At 49.7% G+C, this 5430-nt stretch overlaps 1 long non-coding RNA gene and 1 pseudogene across 1 annotated transcript; one reads left to right on the top strand and one right to left on the bottom strand.

Moving 5' to 3' along the window:
* The first annotated feature begins 334 nt into the window (after positions 1-334).
* LOC118706474 lies at positions 335-729 on the top strand. The gene is made up of 2 exons (XR_004984033.2): positions 335-440; positions 675-729. It is a non-coding gene; the product is annotated as an uncharacterized LOC118706474 (long non-coding RNA).
* LOC118706473 lies at positions 703-2339 on the bottom strand (annotated as a pseudogene).
* Between the last annotated feature and the right edge of the window lie 3091 nt (positions 2340-5430).

The raw sequence follows: 5430 nt of genomic DNA, 5'->3' as shown, positions 1-5430 counted from the left end.
CAGGGTCCAGAGATATCTTTACTGCAGAGGAGCCTTTATACTTTTTGTTTTTCCTTTAAAATAGAATAAAAAATGGTTAGGCACTTCCCATGGTGGACAACAGGGGGAGCCACCCACCCCTGCTTCTTGGAGTCCAGTGAGCAAAAACACAGCATAGTCGTGAAGATGGCAATAACTTAAAAAAAAGGAAGAAAGAACAGTACAGTCTCCACATCCCCACATCTCCACATCACGGAACCGGGGCCAGCTGGGCGGTCCGTCCCACGGTGGCCGAAGGTGCAACCCCGAGGGTTGGGATCCGGGGGGGCCTAAGAAAGCCTGGTGGCGCTGGAAACAGGGCACTTGTCTCAACTCTGCTTGTCTCATTTTTCTTTTTTTTTCTAGAAAAAGGCGAGCCACAGTCAAGGCCAGAAAAAGGCAGCCTGTGCCGCTGACAAAAGGTGAGAAGGTGCCGAAACCAGTTTGGCTCAGTGGATAGAGCATTGGCCTGTGGACTGAAAAGATCCCGGGTTCGATTCTGGTCAGGGGCATGTACCTTGGCTGCGGGCACATCCCCAGTAGGGGGTGTGCAAGAGGCAGCTGATCAATGATTCTCTCTCATCGATATTTCTAACTCTCTATCCCTCTCTCCTCCTCTCTGTAAAAAATCAATAAAATATATATTTTTTAAAAAGGTGAGAAGGTGCACGAAGTATATAGAAAGAAAGATGTACATCTCCTGAGAACTGTGAAATAAAGAGACTGTTTGTTAAAAATATGAAAAAAGCCAAAATCGGTTTGGCTCAGTGGATAGAGCGTCGGTCTGTGGACTGAAAGGTCCCGGGTTCGATTCTGGTCAAGGGCATGTACCTTGGTTGCGGGCACATCCTCAGTAGGGGGTGTGCAAGAGGCAGCTGATTGATGATTCTCATCAATATTTCTGACTCTCTATCCCTCTCTCTTCCTCTCTGTAAAAAATCAATAAAATATATTTAAAAAAAATAAAAATAAAAATATGAAAAAAAAAAATCAGCTCCTCTGCGATCAAAGCCACAGTCACATCATCACGCAGGAGATCAGTCCCACGGGCTGCACAGGTCACACCAGGTTGTACTCCTTCAGGTTGAGCTGCAGGATGATGTCCTTGACGGCCGCTGAGACAAAGCAGGTGTTCTCCGTGTCAGTGGCGCAAGTGAAGTGCGAGTAGATAATGTCACTGCCAGGGTTCAGGTCCACAAACATCTTCAGGATGAACTCCCAGGTATCCTGCGCATCCCGCCGAGGCCCAGCAAACTCAGGGAAGTAGCCCTGGCCGGTTTGGCTCAGTGGATAGAGCGTCGGCCTTATGGACTGAAAGATCCTGAGTTCGAATCCTGGTCAGGGCACATGCCCAGGTTGCGGGCTTGATCCTCAGTGGGGGCCGTGCTGGAGGCAGCCGATCAGTTATTCTCATCATTGAAGTTTCCATCTCTATATCTCTCTCTCTCCCTTCCTCAAACTCAGGGAAGTAGTCCACGGGGTGGGAGAACAGGATCTTGTCCTCCAGCAGGTCCTTCTTATTGAGGAAGAGGATGACTGATGAGTTCTGGAACCAGGGGTAGGTGATGATGGTCCAGAACAGGGCTTTGCTCTCCTCCATGCGGTTCTCCTTGTCTGACTCCACCAGAACTTGGTCGGATTCACTAAGGGCCTCGAGGAACACGATGGATGTCACATTCTCAAAGCAGTGAATCCACTTCCTCCTCTTGGACCTCTGTCCTCCCACACCCACCATCCTGAAGATGATGTTCTCAGGTCAAAAGAGTACTCGGTGATGCCGGTGGTGGGTACACGGTCATGCAGCACGTCCTGCTGGGTGGGCAGGTAGCCCGAGACGGCAATGCGATCCACATGGGTCAGGTAGTATTTGGCGGAGTCGGAGAGCTGGTACTCCCCCCGCCTCCGGGCATAGCACTCCTGGATGTCAGGGTCATTCCACAGGGTCTTGACGGCGTTGAGGTATCGGTGCTTAAATGTCATCACCTTTTCCACGTCCACTTCCCGGATCAGGAGCGCATTGGCCTCGTTTTGCTTGTACTTGTACAGGATCTTCGGAGTCTCCATGGCCCGGATCACGGCCTGCATGGCAGTGAAGATGTTCTGGAAGACCAGCTTAGTGAAGCCCCGCTTGTCCTCCTCCAAGTAGCCAGCCCCCCAGGATGATGTCCATCTGCTTAATGAACGTGCGCTTCTCGCTCTCACCTGCGCCGGGCATCGCGCTTATCCCCACCGCAGCTGCTTCTCTATCTGGGCGCATGGATCCTCTTGGACTCCTTTCCCTCATCACTGAGGCAACACGCCATCATGGACTCCAGAGTCATCCTCCCGGCCCCCCCCCCCCACCCTCCCAGCCCCCAGGCCCGGCCCTCGCCTGGAGCTGCCCCGGCCGCACCTGCACATCAGCACCTTGTTGAGATTACAGGATTCCACTGTCATTTTCCAAGGTTCATATGTTTTCTGCCTGGGCCAACTAGGCAAGATGAGCGAATGTGTTGTGTGTACCACCGCTGAGCATCTTTCAATTCCTTGATGGTGGCACTAATCTCAGCAATACCCAGAATGCACTATGCTTTTGGTTTACTTTTTTTCCTAGGTAGAAGCAATCCAGTGGCTTCTAAGTGGCATTTCTCACCATGATACCATCTCTTTGCACAAGTGAGAAGAACAATGTGGGGATTCTTTCAGGTATGGAGTATCCTATTTAATAAAAGCCTAATATGCTAAGTGCCCGGTCATCTGGTTGGCTGTTCAACTAATCAAAGCATAATATGCTAAGATGTGCTAAGGCCACTCAACCACTCACTAGGGCGTGCACTGACCATCAGGGGCAGGCAGTCAACCGGTCAACCAGTTACTATGATGTGCATTGACCACCAGGCGGTAGATGCTCTGATTGGAAGGTTAGCTTGCTGCCGATTGGGACTGAGTGAGATGGGCTGGACACGCCCTGGAGCCCTCCTGCAATCCCTCCCAGGCTGGCCTCCCAACCTCCTGTGTCTTTTCCTTGCCCCTACTGTACACCGGTGGGGTCCCTCAGCCTGGCCTGAGCCTTCTTAAAATCCAGGACCCCTCAGGGGATGTCAGAAAGCTGGTTTAAGCCCAATCCCACAAGCCAGGCTGAGGGACCCCCACTGGTGCACAAATTCGTGCACTGGGCCTCTGGTATCTATTATAATCATGTGATCTGGACCTGGGGGAAAACCCAGGATGGGATCCAGGACCAATTGAGTCCACTATTAGGTGGGGAATGTCTCACCCGTGGGCCATATAAGGCCTGTGAAATCATTTATTCTGGCCTGCCAAGGCATTAGGGGTGATTTAATTAAATGTTTGACCAAATATAGCAGGCTAATTTTTAAAAAATTAAACCTCTATTGTTGAAAGTATTACATATATCCCCTTTTCCCCGATTGACCCCTTCTAGCTGGCCCCTGCCCGCCCCCCCTCCAGGTCTTCACCACCCTTTTGTCTGTGTCCATGGGTTATGCATGTGTACATACAAGTTCTTTGGTTGATCTCTTCCCGCCTACCCACCCACCTTCACCTTTCTTCTGAGATTCCGCAGTCTGTTCCATGCTTCTATGTCTCTGGATATACTTTGTTCATCAGTTTATTTTGTTCATTAGATTCCACACATGAGTGAGATCATGTGATACTTGTCTTTCTCTGACGGGCTTATTTCGCTTAGCATGCTACTCTCCAGGTCCCTCCATGCTGTCTCAAAGGGTAAGGCATCATGCTTTTTTGCTGCTAGTGGCTAATTTTTAAGTTGATAATTTTATATGGCCCTCGAATGATGCTATAAATATCCAAATGGCTCTTGGCAGAAAAAGGGTTCCCCATCCCTGCCACTATAAGACGGACCTGAGCTAAAATGCTATAGAGTGTGGCAACATTTTGAGTTTCATGGAAATAGTGTTGGTTCAGAATTAGTGTTCAGAAATCCCCGAAAAGTCTAATTATTTCCTTTTCCACAGTACAAGTTTCCCTGGTAAGGCGATTTTTTTTTTCCTTTGGGAAACACTACCAGTGGTCGGCAAACCCTTTAGTCAACAGAGCCAAATATCAACGGTACAACGATTGAAATTTCTTTTGAGAGCCAAATTGTCTAAACTTAAACTTCTTCTAACATTACTTCCTCAAAATAGGCTCCCCCAGGCTGTGGTATTTTGTGGAAGAGCCACACTCAAGGGGCCAAAGAGCCGCATGTGGCTCGCGAGCTGCAGTTTGCCAACCACCGGCCTAGGATAAATATTTACAGTATGTATTTTGAGGGGTAGAGTAGTGGGGTCCTCTGTCAAGGTGACCCAGTATCTCCTTCATTTGAGGGTTTCTTCATCTGTAAAACTGGCTCAAACCTGGAAATTGATTAGGAGCGCTGTACTTTTAAATTCAAGTTAGCTTTTTGTTTACTTAACATAGAATTCTTCCACTTATGCAGATCAAGTAAGGCTATACTAGGCTGCTCATTTATTTCACTTCTAAAAACATTCGGGAATCCTGGCCAGGTGGTTCAGTTGGTTGGAACACCATCCATGCACCAAGAGGTCGCTGGTTCAAATCCTGGTCAGGGCACATGACCAGGTTGTGATCAATGATTCTCTCTCATCATTCATGTTTCTATATCTTCCTCTCCCTGAAATCAATAAAAGCATATTTATTTTTTTTAAATGATAAAACAGATAACACTTTTTTATTCTCAATAGGGAAATAGAGGGTAATTTGCACAAGAGCCACTTGTCCTGACCAAGATGTCAAAGTTAAACACAGCTCAAAGAACATTCTTTGAACCTGCTTTGGTTCTTCATCACATTGCTTGTGCTTGAATGTTTACACACTCCTATGTTCAGAGCAGCTCAATTTACAAAGGCTAAGATCTGGAAAGAGCCCAAGTGCCCATCCTGTATAATATGCAAATTGACCATCACTCCGCCACAAACGTGGCGGTGCCTACAGTGGAGGCAGGGGTTTCTGTAACACAAGATGGCTGCACCCACAGCAGAGGCTGAGTTCCTGTAACAAGCCTTAAGGAGCAATCAGCAGGGACCTGAGGCTGCACTCCTGCCCCTGCCCCCATGGGGCTTGACAGGGCCAGGGGTCTGAGGCTTTGTCCCCCACCCCAGCACCAGGTTGGGGGACCTGAGGCCACACCCCCAGCACTGGTGCCAAGCCAGGGGACCTGAGGCCGTGGCCCCCACCCGGTGAGGCTTGATGGGAGACCTTAAGGTGCTTCCCCCTGCCCTGGTGCCAGGCCGTGGGACCTCCGGCCATGACCCCGCCCGGTGGGGCTTGATGGGGGACCTCAGGCCATGCCCCCCACCAGGCAAGGCTTGACAGGGTTCCTCAAGGTGCGCCCTCCCTGCCTCAGTGCTGGGCGGGGGGATCTCAGGCTGCTCCTTTCACCCCTGGCCA

The sequence above is a fragment of the Pipistrellus kuhlii genome, unplaced genomic scaffold (assembly GCF_014108245.1).
Source record: "Pipistrellus kuhlii isolate mPipKuh1 unplaced genomic scaffold, mPipKuh1.p scaffold_m20_p_51, whole genome shotgun sequence".
Lineage (NCBI taxonomy): Eukaryota > Metazoa > Chordata > Mammalia > Chiroptera > Vespertilionidae > Pipistrellus > Pipistrellus kuhlii.
The sequence above is the reverse complement of the archived record's forward strand: the minus strand, read 5'-3'. Positions and strand labels throughout refer to the sequence as shown.